Below are 15,874 nucleotides of genomic sequence, written 5' to 3'. Positions count from 1 at the left end.
TGTGGCTAGAGAGGTTGAGCATTTCTTCATGTGTCTATTGGCTATCCTTCTTTCCTCTTCAGAGAGGTTTCTCTTTAAGTCTTTAGCCCACTTATTTATTGGATTTGTACATAGCCTTGGGAAATATTGTCATTTTTATGATGTTGATCTTTCCAATCCAGGAGCATGAGAGTATTTGCCACTTTCTAACTTCTGTTTTGATTTCCTTTTTCAGGTTTTTAAAGTTTGCATCATAGAGTTCCTTCACTTCTTTGGTTAAATTAATTCCAAGGTATTTTATTTTTTGTGGGGCTATTACGAATGGAGTTACTTTCCTAATTTCAGCCACACTTTTTTGATTGGTGGCATACAGAAAAGCCATTGATTTTTGAGCGTTAATTAACCACCCTGCTATTTTGCCAAAGTTTTGAATCAGCTTGAGTAATTTGGGAGTGGAATCTGTGGGATTCTTTAAATATAAGATCATGTCATCTGAAAAAAGGACGAGTTTTATGTGTTATTTCCCTATTTGAATCCACTTTATGTTTGCATCTTGTCTTATTGCTGTAGCTAGGCATTCTAATACTAGATTGAAGAGAAGTGGAGAGAGTGAATATCCTTTTCTCGTTCCTGAGTTAAGGGGAAATAGCTTTAGTTTTTCATCATGAAGTATAATGCTGGCTGTAGGTTTGTCATATACAGCCTTTATTGTATTGAGGCATGTACCATGGATTCCTAATTTTTCCAAAACCTTCATCATAAAGGGGTGTTGGATCTTGTCGAATGCTTTTTCTGCATCTATTGAGATAACCATGTGGTTCTTATCCTTGCTCCTGTTGATGTGATGAATTATATTAATTGATTTGCATATATCGAACCAGCTTTGCATCCCTGAAATGAATCCTGTTTGATCGTGGTGTATGATTTTTTGGATGAATTGTTGAAGTCGATTGGCCAAAATTTTGTTGAGAAGTTTTGCATCAATGTTCATCAAAGAAATGGGTCTATAGTTCTCTTTGTTTGATGAGTCACTGCCTGGTTTTTGGATGAGGGTTATGATGGCTTCATAGAATGAGTTCTGTAGTGAACTTTCTCTTTCAATTTCATTGAAGAGTTGGAGGAGTATTGGTGTGAACTCTGCTTTGAAGGCCTTGTAGAATTCCACTGTAAAACCACCTGGTCCTGGGCTTTTTTTAGATGAGAGGTCTCTTATTGCTGTTTCTATTTCAGTGCTTGATATGGGCCTGTTAAGATCGTTTAACTCATCTTGGTTTAATTTCGGCATGTCAATATTTGCCAGGAAAAGGTCCATTTCTGCCAAGTTCTCAAAATTATTGGCATAACGGTTTGAGAAGTATTCCCTTATAATGTTCTGAATCTAAGTTGTTTCTGTGGTGATGTTTCCATTCTCATCTCTGAGTCTATTTATTTGGGTGTGTTCTTTTCTTTTTCTGAAGAGATTTGCTAAGGGTCTGTCAATTTTGTTATTTTTTTTTAGAAAAACCAACTCTTTGTTTTGTTGATTCTTTCTATAGTTTTTTTGGATTCTAATTCATTTAATTCTGATTTAATTTTAACTATTTCTTTCCGTCTACTGGATTGGGGTTCAAGGAAATAGAGGAGCAATCAAAAAATTTACATGGAACAATAAAAGACCCCGAATAGTAAAAACGATCCTAAACAGAAAGAACAGTGCTGGAGGAATATCAATACCAAATTTCAAACTCTACTACAAAGCAATAGTAATCAAAACAGCTTGGTACTGGCACAAGAACAGACCTCAGGACCAATGGAATAAACTTGAAAACCCCAGAAATGAACCTAAAGACCTATAGCCATCTAATCTTAGATAAGGGAGCTAAAAAATAGAATGGAAGAAAGACAGCCTCTTCAGTAAATGGTGCTGGCAAAATTGGATAACTACTTGTAGAAAACTAAAGCTAGATCGTTATATATCACCTTGCACCAGGATCAACTCCAATTGGATCAAAGACCTCGGACTCAAAGCAGACAACCTGAAAACATTACAGGATGGAATAGGAGAAACCTAGGTCTCCTTGACACAGGCCCAAATGTTCTTAATGGAGACCCAGAAACACAACAAATCAAAGAAAGTTTGGACAAATGGGATTGCATGAAATTGCAAAGCTTCTCCATGGCAAAGGATATAGCTAGCAAGATCAGTAGAAAGCCCACTGATTTGTAGAAGATCTTTAATAACCATACAACAGACAAAGGTCTCATATCTAAAATATACCTGGAACTCAAAAGATTAAGTCCCCCAACAACAAATCTTCAAAGAAACAACTGCCCACTAAATAGGTGGGCTAAAGACTTAAAGGAAACTTCTCTGAAGAGGAAAGAATGTAGGCCAATAGACACATGAAGAAATGCTCAACCTCTCTAGCCATAAAAGAATTACAAAACAAAACAACATTGAGATACTACCTCACCCCAGTTAGAATGGCTACAATCAAGTACTCTAATAACAGATGCTGGAGGGGGTGTGGACAGAAGGGGACCTTACTGAATTGTTGGTGGGTGTGTAAACTTGTTCAACTACTTTGGAAAGCATATGGAGGTTCCTCAAAAGACTCCACATAGAGCTCCCCTATTACCCAGAAATCCCACTTTTGGGCATTTACCCAAATATTCACAAACAAGACCACACTAAAGCTACCAGCACAACTATGTTTATTGCAGTATTATTTACCATAGGTAAGATATGGATCCAACCCAGATGCCCCTCAATAGGTGAATGGATCATGGAAATGTGGTATATATTCACAAGGGAATTCTATGCCTCCCTCACAAAGAATGACATTGCCACATTTGTTAGGTAATGAAAGACTTGGAAAAACTTATATTAAGTGAAGTAAGCCAGGCCCAAAGAAACATAGGTCCCATGGTTTCTCTTATTTGCAATAAATAGTATATGTCTGAATCAAGCTGAAAACGCCAGATAAGTTGATGTAAGGGGAATGAAACCCAAGATAAGTATTCAAATGTTTTTATTTCCTTTCATGCAATTGTTTCTATCATATTTATAAGATAATTTCTATGTTGCTTTGTATGTCCCTCCCCCACAGTATAACTTATACTTTCACTGTTTTGGATGTAGGTATAATTTGTGGAGGGCAAGGAAAAGAAAACGCATCATTTAACTTGGGATAAACGTGGACCCATTGCAACAATGAGATGTACAAATCCTTATGTTGAAAAACGGACTTAACAACTTTGGTGGGGGGTGGGGGAAGGTACGGGTGGTGGGAGGGGCGCAGTATGGGAAGGGATGGGAAGGGGAAACAAAGAGGCAACAATGCTTGATAAGAAATGTACTCATTATCTTTCCCATGTAATTGTAACTTCTCTGTATGTTATTCTCACAATAAAAAAATGAATTTAAAAAATGAAATTTTCTATATCTCTGAATAATTTGTATTTGATTGATATTGCATTCAACCTGAATTTTAGCAATATATTCATTTTCACAATATTATGTCTATGAATTCATGAGCCAGCATGAGACAGATCTTTCCATCTTCTGATGTCTTCTTGAATTTCTTCAAGGTTTTATAATTTTTATTATAGAGGTATTTTATCTCCTTAGTTAAATTCATATCTAGGTTTTTTTTATTGTGAAAATACTGTACAGAGGGGTCACAATTACATGGGCAAGACAATGAGTACATTTCTTATCAAGCATTGTAGCCTTCGTCTTTGTTTCCCCTTCCCATCCCTTCCTATCTTTCCCCTGCCCCCCCACCCAATCCTCCTCCCGCACCAAAGTTGTAAAATTCATTTTCGACATAACAACTTGTACATCTCATTGTTCAATGGGTCCACCTGTATCCCTATTTAAACCATTTGTTTTACCCCTTCCCCTCCACTGATTATACCGGCATCAAATACAGTGAAACGGAGATTATATTGTGGGGGAGGGACATACAAAGCAACAAAAAATAATCTTATAAATGTGTTAGAAACAATCGCATGAAAGAAAAAAAGAAACATTTAAATACATATCTTAGGGTTCATTTCCCTAACATCACCTTATCTGACCTTTTCTGCTTGACTGAGACATATACTAGATATTGCAAATAAGGGAAACCATGGGAATATGTTTCTTTCGGCCTGGCTTACTTCACTGAATATAATTTTTTCCAAGTCTTTCCATCTCCTAACAAATGGGGCAATGTCATTCTTTCTGATGGAGTCATAGAATTACATTGTGTATATATATCACAGTTTCTTGATCCATTCATCTACTGAGGGGCATCTGGGATGGTTCCATATCTTAGCTATAGTAAATAGTGCTGCAATAAACATAGTCATGCTGGTAGCTTTGGTGTGGTCTTGTTTGTGAACATTTGGGTAAATGCCCAAAAGTGGGATTTCTGGGTCATAGGGGAGCTCTATGTGGAGTCTTTTGAGGAACCTCCATACTGTTTTCCAAAGTGGTTGAACAAGTTTACACTCCCACCAATGATGCAGTAAGGTTCCTTTCTGTCCACATCCCCTCCAGCATCTGTTGTTATTAGAGTTCTTGATTATAGCCATTGTAACTGGGGTGAGGTGGTATCTCAATGTTGTTTTGATTTGCATTTCTTTTATGGCGAGGGAGGTTGAGCATTTCTTCATGTGTCTAGTGGCCATCCTCCTTTCCTCTTCAGAGAAGTTTCTCTTTAAGTCTTTAGCCCACTTATTTATTGGGCAGTTGTTTCTTTGAGGATTTGTTAATGGGTTATTTAATTTTTTGAGTTCCAAGTATATTTTAGATGTGAGATCCTTGTCTGTTGTATGGCTAGTGAAGATTTTCTCCCAATCTGTAGGCTTTCTATTGATCTTGCTAGCTATGTCCTTTGCCGTGCAGAAGCTCTGGAAGTTCATGCAATCCCATTTGTCCAACCTTTCTTTGATTTTTTTATGTTTCTGGGTCTCAATTAAGAAAATTTCGGCCTGTGCCAAGGCGACCTAGGGTTTCTCCTATTCCATCCCGTTGTGTTTTCAAAATGTCTGCTTTGACTCCGAGGTCTTTGATCCATTTGGAGTTGATTCTGTTGCAGGGTGATATATATGAGGATCTAGCTTTAGTTTTCTACAAGTCGTTAACCAATTTTGCCAGCACCATTTACTGAAGAGGCTGTCTTTCTTCCATTCTATTTTTTAGCTCCCTTATTGAGGTTTACATGGCTATAGGTCTTTAGGTTCATTTCTGGGTTTTCATTTCTATTCCATTGATCTTGAGGTCTGTTCTTGTGCCAGTACCAAGCTGTTTTGATTACTATGGCTTTATAGTAGAATTTGAAATTTGGTATTTTATCTAGGTTTTTTTTGAGTGTATTGTGAATTGAACTTTTTCTGATTTTCCTTCTCTACTTGTTTATTGTTGTATATATTTTTGTGTATATTTTGGATATTACAGGGAAAGGGAAAAAAACAAATTGTTTAAATGGGGATATGGGTGGATCCATTTTAACAATGAGATATTCAAAAAAGTTTCTTATAGCAAAATCCCCTCTCTTTTCTTTACACCAAGACAAAGTGACAATTTTATTCTTCATTGCTTTTTGGCAATGGATCCCTTTTAATTATGGGCAGATTTTTAAAATCCGGTATGAGAGTAAGCTATTGCAAGAAAAAAAAGTTTTATTTATATCACTGGACACTCAGTGACCCTTCACCTTAATCTTCTTTGTGTTGACACATTCTGTCATTGGTAAACTCAAACCAGTATTGCAACAACTACTAAAAGTTGAACCAGCTATTTGAGCAATCTGTCACTTAATTTTTTCCAACTTTTTCAACCTTTCAATTTCCATCCTAAAATATTTACATAAAAATTGTGATGAATATGATTATCTTGCAGATTATAAAGTTAGTTTAAAAGTCAAAAAGAGGAAAGGAATTTAAATTATGCCAAGAAGACAGTTAACAAAGCCCAAGGAAACAAAGTAATCACAGAAATACCCAATTTAACTATGGCTCAGCAAGAAGGTAAAGCAATATTAAATACTTGCTATCAGAGGACTTAGTTTTCTAATTTAAGAAAGAGTGCTGGATACATGGAAAATATTTTCAAGTCAGAATTCTCATTTCAATAGAAAGGAAGTGAGATTTGAAGATCAAATGAAGAATTAGATGACAAAAAAACAGTATGTCACTCAGGATGAGGACAATATCCCTTGGCAAGAAAATTTCTCCTGATGTTCCTCAGACTGCATGGCGTCTTTTCTCCATTGATAAGTCTACCACACTCCTCTCTAGCCTGGTTCTTAACCTCTCCTGAATTTTTAACATCCCATAGGACTCTTCTTGGCATTTGGCTTCTATTGCTTCTATTTCCCTTGAGGGGTGACGGGAAAGTTAGGTCACAAGACGTCTTTCGGTACACAACAATTATGACCTCCAAAAAGCAAGACAATCCATTTAGGCACAGTTAAAAGTGACAAAAATTTATTTACACTATTTACAACAGAAAGGGGGCCTGCAACTACCTTGTCCTGGGCTAAACACCAGAACCAAGAGAAGCCTCGACCACCAAACCTCCAAGTCTCCAATGGGCAGTCCTGACCTTTATTAATTGGTCTGCAAACCACCAATCAGTCGGTCTGCAAACCTCCAAACCTCAGACCTCCAAAGCTCCAAAGCTCCAAAGCTCCAAAGGGGAAGGCTTTTCCTTTGCTTCCCTTCCTCCTTCTCTGTAGTCCTCTCCTCTATCCACAGGCCCTGCTCTGCTCTGGGAGGTGCCTCTCCACAGTCCTCTCTTGAGAAAGGTCCCAAATGGCCTCTCGAGGAGGCTTGCCCTGCTCTACTCCTGCAGGCTTTCTCCTCCTGCTGTCTCTCTGTTCTCTACTTCGCTCTCAGTCTCTCTACTTCTTCATTGCTCTCCCTTCTGCTCTCCTCAGGACTAACGGTTTTCCTCCCTAACAGTTTTCCAACTGCCATTCATGCTCCTCTTCTAAGCTGTTCACTGTCCAATCACCTCTTGACAGCTTACCATGTGGGGCTCTATGCCACACACACTTCAGTAACACCCTTCCCACCTTTCGGTAGGTATCATTCACCACCCCTTTGGCGACATGGCACGCCCCTCCAGTGGCCAGCCTGGTGGGGCAGCCTCTAGATGCTACCCCCCCAGCAGTCCAGGCCATGGGGCTGCGTGAGTTATTACCCAACCTGAGCTTAGGTATTGAAATTAGAAGTGAGTATCTATGTTGAGAATAAACATCCGCATGCTTCTGGGGTTTCAATGTCCTTGAGTAGCCAGTTTGTAGCACAGGCACATATTTTATTTTTGGTGAGTCTGCACGAGATACCAAACAGATATTCCCCAGAGTGGAGTCTGTGGCCTCTAGTTGGGCACCTCCTCTTAGAGGGCCCGTGTTGACCAACTGAAGAAGATACCCACCTGAGATCTGGGATAGCCTATGTCCTGTGCCATAAACCCCTCCTAGATAAGGTTGGGTAGCAAAGTCCACGAATATATTTACTGAGAATGTTATGCATTACATCTAATCCTCTGCTAATGATCGGCAAAATTGAGAAGCTGCCAGAGCTATCCCTCTTTCCTTCTCTGGTAAGGATTCGATGCCCAACATGGCCCTTTGTAACATCACCTGGCACATGCCACTGAGGAGGTGCTCATGTGGTTGTGGGCACTGTGGCAAGTTCAGGTCAAAACACTACCAGCAGGCCAAAGGCTATCCACTCAATTTCTAACTCTTGGGATCTTCCTCGCTGTCCCTACCAGGTGTTGGCAGAAGAAGAGCAACTATCTGGTCCTGTCTTTGGCCAATGATTAGACTATTCCTGCAGCACAGGATTGGGTGAACCCTCTCCAAGGAAACCCTGATGGTACCTATTTCTGTATAGTTTCTGCTTCTGAACAAAGGAACAAGGATTGGTGCTATAACTGATGGAGGCTACAATCAAAACATGACTTCCTGTCAGGTAAGTTCTGCTTACTTCCTTTTATTCATTTAGTACAGCAACATTTAAATCCCCTCAAATGGGGAGACATGAAGGGACACAACTACTCATAATCACCAATGGCATCTCTTGCATTTCCTTTTAAGGAGCCTGGCTCTGGGAATTACATAACTAGGCAGACAACTGACTTCATCATGACTTCTAGATAAATTATGGAATAAATAACTTTGAAAAACAGAAGCATAACAGAATCATCTCTGTCTTTTAAGGGATTTCAGTATCTATTACTCTGGCAGATACAATTTTGCCTGTAAGTACTTACAAAATGAAAATTTGCGAAGAGGTTGACAGAAACTACATTGTAGTTTGTACAAGGAAGATATGGTTTGATATTTAACAATAGTTGCCAGTTGAGGACTGGTGTATAGATCAGGGAGAAACAGAAATAGAAAAATCAGAGATGAGAGAAAAGGGAGCATGAGGGCCATGGAATAGGAAAAACAAACAAACAAACAAAAAGTTCACCATAGTTTCTTTTGAAACAAAAAAGGTCTACTTCGTAGGTCACTGGAATAAACAAGACATAGTCTATTGACCTCAACTAGGAACTGGCTAATGAGCAGGTCTTCCACTAGACAGGCAGAACTAGCTTAGCGATTTTCCTTTGGATCATAACTATCTGTCTTTGGAATCAACAGTCAATATTTCAAACTCCTGGACTGTTTTTATTTGCCTGCCTGGAGCTCTGGATGTAGCCAGTAATAAATCTGTAACCAAGATTTCTGAATTCCAAAGGAAACACCTCCATCATTGCTTGATCATCCTCCTTTGAAAACTAGCCTGTTTGGGATATCATTCAAATTAGAGTTGTTATTTTGCAAAAACGGCTCTTTTTTTTTTTTTTTTTTTTTTTTTTTTTACCAGTTCAAAACTTTGGCAGTAAGGTGACGTGAAATCTGGAAAGAAAATGAGCCAAGAGGTTTTGATGAAGATGAGTTTTGTAATGACTTCCCTCCATTTCACCAGAAGATGGGATTGTCAATGCCAGTGGGCTTTTCATCAGTGTCTCCTTTCCATGCATTAGTAACTTCCACTTGATTGAAGCCCAAACACTTAGAACTGACAGCATGTAGATCTCAAATCTTAAAAGATGTTTTTTTAGAGCTAGAGAGGGTATATAGTTGTGGACCTCTCTGAAGCTCATCTTTTTTCTATTTCTTTTGCATTCTTCTTCTTGTGCTCTAAGTTCATTTTTTGGTTTATAAATCTAAATTTCAATAATTTTTGTTTTCATCTATTTTCTATAATTGTTTATTCTTGTTCTCCTTTCCACAACACTCAACTCTCCCAGAGCTATGAATTTACTGATTTTTTTCCTCCCCAAATGTTTGAGAGAAAAAAGTCCACCATTTTGACCACTCTTAATTATATTTTAAAAAATACTAGGGCTTAATCTCAGGACCTTTTAATGCTTGGAGTACTGTTCGTTTATCCAAGTTTTTAATAGAGCTGATTTTTGACTGTAATCATCTTACTTATGTCTCAGGAGTAGCTTGGATTACAAGTGAAACTCACTATGCTCTTTTTTGTTGAGATGGCATCTCACTTACTTTTGGCAGGCTGGATCTCTAATCATGCCTACCCTTCTACTTTTGATATAAACAATGTCCAAGTATTATTTCCTTTGGTTAACTGCCTAAGAATTTTCACTAGGTTATATGATTATTATACATTTCTTTTAATCTAAATTGCCAAGCTGTTTTCCAAAATGTATGAATATTTTGCGTTATCACCAGAAATTCATTAGTTTCTTTTGTATTACTAAATATATGTATATCAAGGGGTTTCAATTCACCATGTCAATCTGTGTGTGCAATGTGTCAGTGTTACTCCTTTATTATACATATATATTTCTATTGCATTATTGATACTAGTATGTTTTTTCAAGTTAATAGCATATATTTTCACTTAGTGTATCTTTTAGGTAGTATAAGTTTCAATCATGATTTAGCTGTTTATCAGTCAAATTTTTTAATATTTTATTTTCTTTGATTTTTTGCCTAACAGCCAAAAATCATTTCTCCAATGTTCTATTATAAAATAGCTCACAATTTAGAGCCATGTCAATTTCAAATTATTCTTGTCTCAGAGTATTCAGATACTGAGAAAGTGAGGAATTTATTTAGTTATAATTACAAGGATATCCAATGCTATTTATAGTATTGGTGTGTATATGTGTATGATTATACTGGCATTGGAACTTCAACTCAGGGCTTCACACTTGCTTGGCTTCCTTTCTCACATCTCTATGCCATGCCTCCAGCCTGGAACTTCAATGGTTAATTGGAGATAGTGGCCTACAGATTTCATTACTTCAGCTGTCTTTGAACAGAGATTTTAGGTCTTCCTAAGGAGCTCATATTACAAGCATGAGCCACTGGCACCAGCTTGAAAAGTATATTCTTTATCAGTATACTATTTTGGAAAATCAGTTACTAAAAATGTGTAAATTTCTCTGACCATCAAGTCTGTTCTATTATCCACTTGTCTAGTATTAGATAAAAACTAGGCTAAATTTATTATTGTAGCTTTCTATTAAATGATAAAGATAGATAAAATGAACAGCAAACTAGTGCTCTTAAATAATTGCTTTTGGGATCTTTATAATTTTGTGTACATTTAATTCAATTTTTTCTTCAAAAATTGTGCAGGAAGCTGGGCATCAGTGACATATGTCTGTAAACGTAGTTACTCATGAGGCTGAGATCTGAAAATCAAGTTCAAAGCCATTCTGGACAGGAAAGTCTGTGAGACTCTTATCTTTAAGCACTAAGAAGCCACAAGGAGCTATGACTGTAGTGGTAGAGCACTAACTTTGAACAAAAAAGATCAGGGTCAGTGCCCAGACACTAATTTCAAATCCCAAGAGTGGAAAAAATCTGCTGGTATAATCATTCAGATGATGTGCAATTATAAGATGATCTTTATCTTAACAATATTGCTTATGTCTATAATCATAATGGACTCCATTACATTAAGTACTACACTAGAATAAATATTTCTTATATTTATTCTTTTTGTCCTAGGAAGTAGTGGTGGGATAAAAAACAATATGAAAGTTACACATAAACTTAAAACTATCTCACCAAGGAATGATGCTTTTCACACAGCATGGGAAGGTTCCTTGAGGGATAGGATATGTACTAAAAGGTAGCCAAAATTTATTACTAAAAATTGGCTCTACACAGACACATCCTGGATAGTAATATGTTAGTAGCCAGTAAAGGAATCTATTCATAATGAAAGTTATTATTCATAATGAAAGTTACCATTAGGGCTAATTACATTCATATTATTCATACCCTAAAGTTAATTCTTTACACCTATGTCACTTAATACTAGCCCACATTAAAGTTCTCCTTTCTTATAACTACATAGATAAATCCACACAAAATACAGCTTTTGACACATCATAATCCTGCCTACAATTTTACAATAAGATTTTGTTTTCTTTTATGACAAAAATATTTTAGAATATTATTTTTATTTTTCTACATCTCTAGCTAATATCTGATCTCACCACAAGTAAGCATATACAGCATAGAATGAGTTTGCTTTTATCCATGATCCCTGAAAACTAGTTTTACAATAATTTTGTTTTAAAATTTTTATTGTCAAGGTGATATACAGGGGTTACAGTTACATAAGTAAGGTAGTGAGTACATTTCTTGTCAAACTTGTTACCCCCTCCCTCATTTTTCTCACATTTTCCCTCATCCTCCAATCCGTACCCCCCCCAAGTAGTATAGATCATTTCCAACATATTCTCTTGTGAGTATAGCTGTTTTGCAACAGTTTTGATTGGTTCTATTTTAACCAATGCTTTATTTATGGATGCTCAATATCTCCAAAGAACTCTAATTGAAGTACAGCCAAGACTTTGGATTTTATCCTGCATTGCTTTCACTTACAGTAACAACTGACCAAGACCACTCTTTTTATTTTGTACTTTGTATTTTGTTGTACTTAGTATTCTCTATCATCTTTTGAAATAAAGACTTCTCCAACTTCCATTTTCTCAATTACTTTTGTCCAGATTAAAAAAAAGAATTAATGTAAATTCTCTTAAGATTCTTGAAAAATCTTCTCTTAGTGAGCTTACTACTACATTGTTCTTGTTTAATAAATCCCATTGCAAAATTATTTCTTGCTCAATTCCCAAATCCTAAACATCCACTTTATCTATGGATGCTCAATAATTAATGAATTGGGTAGGTTATTTAAAATGTGCTTAAGAATACTGTCTATGATCTTTGTCAGAAGCTACTTAATACTAAATAATCTGAAGTCCTGATTCTGTCAATAGACCTGGTAAGCAAAGGTGAATTACAAATAATTTAGTGGATGACATCACTCATTTGACCATTCCACTCTCATTTCTAACCTTTATCCCATGAAGCTGAGATAACAGTGCCATATGTTGGAATATTGTATGGGAGAAGTCAAAGAGAAATGAGACAAAGGAGATTGATATTTCTAGTTCTTTCCATGAAGTCTTTTAGGAGACAGGGTAGACTTTGAAACTGTAGAATTTCAAATATTATAAAAGGGAAGAGTATGATATTTCAGTAAAGGCAAAATGACAACCCAAAGAAATGAAATTTTTTGTAGTAAACTTGACATTCAATCTTGTGTGTTTTAGGAATTCTTTCTGAGTTTCAAATTTTTATCTGAAAACGTGTTAACAGTTCTCTGGAAATTTATAACTGTCCTATGAGTGTATTTAAAGCCTCAAAACAATGTTCTTTAAAAGATGTTGTGATATAGTTACATATATATTTTTTTTCAGTAAGAATATCTTCATGTATAAATTCAAAATGATTATATGTGTGTTTGTGTGTGTGGCAACTTTGAAGGTGTTTAATACATTATCAGTATAAATGCTTATTAAATGTTAGCCATTATCATTTTGATTATAAAAATGAGTTGATGGATGAATATAAAAGTACTATAAAGATATGTATAATATTATTTCCATTTGCTGGTTATTGAGAATCACAAGGATATTTCCAGGCAAGGAATTTTAGAGCATTACTTACCTCTAATTTTGGGAGTTTGAAGGGGAAGTCCATCTTGGAATACATAGTAAGACTTTGTCTCAAAAAATTTTTTCAATACGTATGATTACATGTTTTACAGAATGATTTATCTCTACTATTACATAATTTCCTTTTAAGCCAATAGAAGGATAAAATAGAATTGTAAATTTTCAAAGAGGACAAAGTCTTTGAAAATAGACAGTCAGTAATAGAACTTTTACTTCAATTAAATAATGCTTCCTTTTATTATTTTCTTTGTTAATACAGACTTCTTTCTATCTATTAGCCAAGACTTTGGTCATGGCCAATGTGTCTTCTGTGTCTGACTTTGTTTTTCTGGGGCTCTCTAATTCCTGGGAGCTACAGATGTTTTTCTTTATGGTGTTTTCACTGTTTTATGTGGCAACAGTGGTAGGTAATAGCCTCATAGTCTTCACAGTTGCTGCTGACTCTCACCTGCACCTCTCCTATGTATTTATTGCTTACCAACCTTTCTATTATTGATGTGTCCCTTGCTTCCTTTGCCACTCCCAAGATGATTACAGACTACCTAACTGGTCATAAAACTATCTCTTTTAATGGCTGTATTACACAGATATTTTTTGCATCTTTTCACTTGTACTGAGATTATTTTACTAATGGTTATGTCTTTTGATAGATCTATTGTAATCTGTAAGCCCTTGCATTATGCTTCAATCATTAGTCCCCAGGTATGTATTGCCCTTGTGGTAGCTTCCTGGGTGGTGGGAATCATCCATTCAATGAGCCAGGTTATATTTGCTCTCACATTACCATTCTGTGGCCCCAACAAGGTAGACAGCTTTTTCTGTGACCTTCCTGTGGTGTTCCAGCTGGCTTGTGTGGATACTTACATTCAAGGCTTCTTTATGATCTCAACAAGTGGCATTATTGCTTTGTCCTGTTTTATTCTTTTATTTAATTAATATGTGATTGTCCTGGTTACTATCAAGAATCATTCCTCCAGAGGTTCATCTAAAGCCCTTTCGACCTGTACAGCTCATTTCATCGATGTCTTCATGTTCTTTGGGCCATGCATTCTCATCTACATGTGGCCACAAAGCAGCTTTGTGACAGAGAAGAACTTGTCTGTGTTTTATACCATCTTTACACCCATTATGAACCCAGTTATCTATACTTTGCGAAATCAATATGTAAAAACAGCCATGATGAAGTTCAAAAATAAGTTTCTAAATTCCAGTAAGCCCACATCTTCTCAAGTTTCTCAGTTCTAACATAATAAGTGTGAAGTACTATTATTTTGTGACACAGAGCCTTAAGTACAATGCCAGAACCATCTTGATTACAATACTGTCCTAGGCTCTTGCTTTCAAACTTCATATCAAATTGCAATTTCAAAAACTTGTATGTCCATAGGTCAGTGTATTTACAAACTCTTCATACAAACTCTCTTCATACATGTGTCCAAAATATGTTTGAAATTTCAGGAAAGCAGTGTAATGGAAATAATGTTTCCAAGAAAAAAATTATAAAAATATCAGGAATAACTAGTTAGAACATTCAGTATCAATTATAAACTCATTAAAAATGAATTAATGATGAGTACGCATTGATTATGAACAATGAAGTTGAAATAATAAAGAAGACAAAGTACACATTAAAGGAGAACTGGGAGAAAAATTGTAATTACAAGTAAACAGTTGGCAAGTTATACAGAGGTTTCCCCTTTAAGCATTTCAAAATAGCAGGATTTCTATAATCCTTAGGATTCCAAACTACTTCAGAAAATCAGCTTTTGCCAAAAGAGGTATGTATACTTTTCTATGTATATCTCAGAATCATTCTTCTTTTACATTCAAATCAATTGGTGCTCACTATTATTAAGGAAAAATCTGAATATATTTAATTGCAAATATTGATGAAATGAAATAAAAATGATGTAAAAGTTTAGCTAACAAAAATGGTCATATTGCTTTAATCTGTATTCTGGTAATAATGCACAGTGTACAAGACAAGTGGGAGAATTCTGCAAGGCAGAAAATATGAAATGAGTGGCAAAGCAGTATGCTTTGTTTCAGAGAGGAGCCATAGAAACTTAATTCATGAGATTATGAAACTTGGAATTAGTATATGTTTTATTTTAAAAGATTTACATTGTTTTATATTTTAAGGAAGATTTTTTAACGTTTGGATAAAATAAATTTATTAATACACTGTCATTGTACACATGGTTTTGTATACAATAAATTTTGTTAAATATTAGCCTTAAAATCCATAAGGCATCACTACCAGCTGCTGGTAATCACACAACTTGCAAGTATATAAAATCATTAGAAATGCTGTAATTTTTGTAATTCACAAATCATCTTTGCAAAATGGTGATAAAGATTAAGCAATTCATAGTTATTTAAAGTCTTCTAGGTGCTAGTGGTTCACTCTTGCAATCCTAGTTGCTGAGGAGGCTGAAATATGAGGACTGTGTTTAGAAGTCAGTCCTGGTAGGAAAAGTCCTAGGGACACTTAAGTCCAGTTAACTACCAAAAAGACTGAAAGTGGATCTATAGCTTAAGTGGCAGAGCACTAGCCTTGAGCACAAAAGCTCACAGAGAGCACCCACGCCCTTAGTTCAATCCCCAGATTGGCACAAAAAAGTTTTAGAATATTTATGAAAATGTTTTCAAACATATCCAAATTGTATTTACAAAAGGAAAGAGGTTACAATGGCATAAAAATTTGATAAATAGAGTTGGGAAGATGCTCAGTGGTAAGAGTGCTTGCCTTGCATGATGAGGCCCTGGGTTCAATACCTCTACACATAAGCAGAAAAAGTCAGAAGTGGTGTTGTGGCTCAAGTGGTAGAGCCCTAGCCTTGAGCTGAAGAGATG

The 15,874-nt window shown here is 36.0% G+C and overlaps 1 pseudogene; it reads left to right on the top strand.

Annotated features, from left to right (window-relative positions):
* Positions 1-14,263, top strand: part of LOC138806731 (olfactory receptor 4K2-like) — a 29,344-nt pseudogene extending 15,081 nt beyond the window's left edge.
* The last annotated feature ends 1,611 nt before the right edge of the window (positions 14,264-15,874 follow it).

Source organism: Dipodomys merriami, unplaced genomic scaffold (genome assembly GCF_024711535.1).
Source record: "Dipodomys merriami isolate MVZ:Mamm:240054 unplaced genomic scaffold, mDipMer1.0.p SCAF_1, whole genome shotgun sequence".
Classification (NCBI taxonomy): domain Eukaryota; kingdom Metazoa; phylum Chordata; class Mammalia; order Rodentia; family Heteromyidae; genus Dipodomys; species Dipodomys merriami.
The sequence above is the reverse complement of the archived record's forward strand: the minus strand, read 5'-3'. Positions and strand labels throughout refer to the sequence as shown.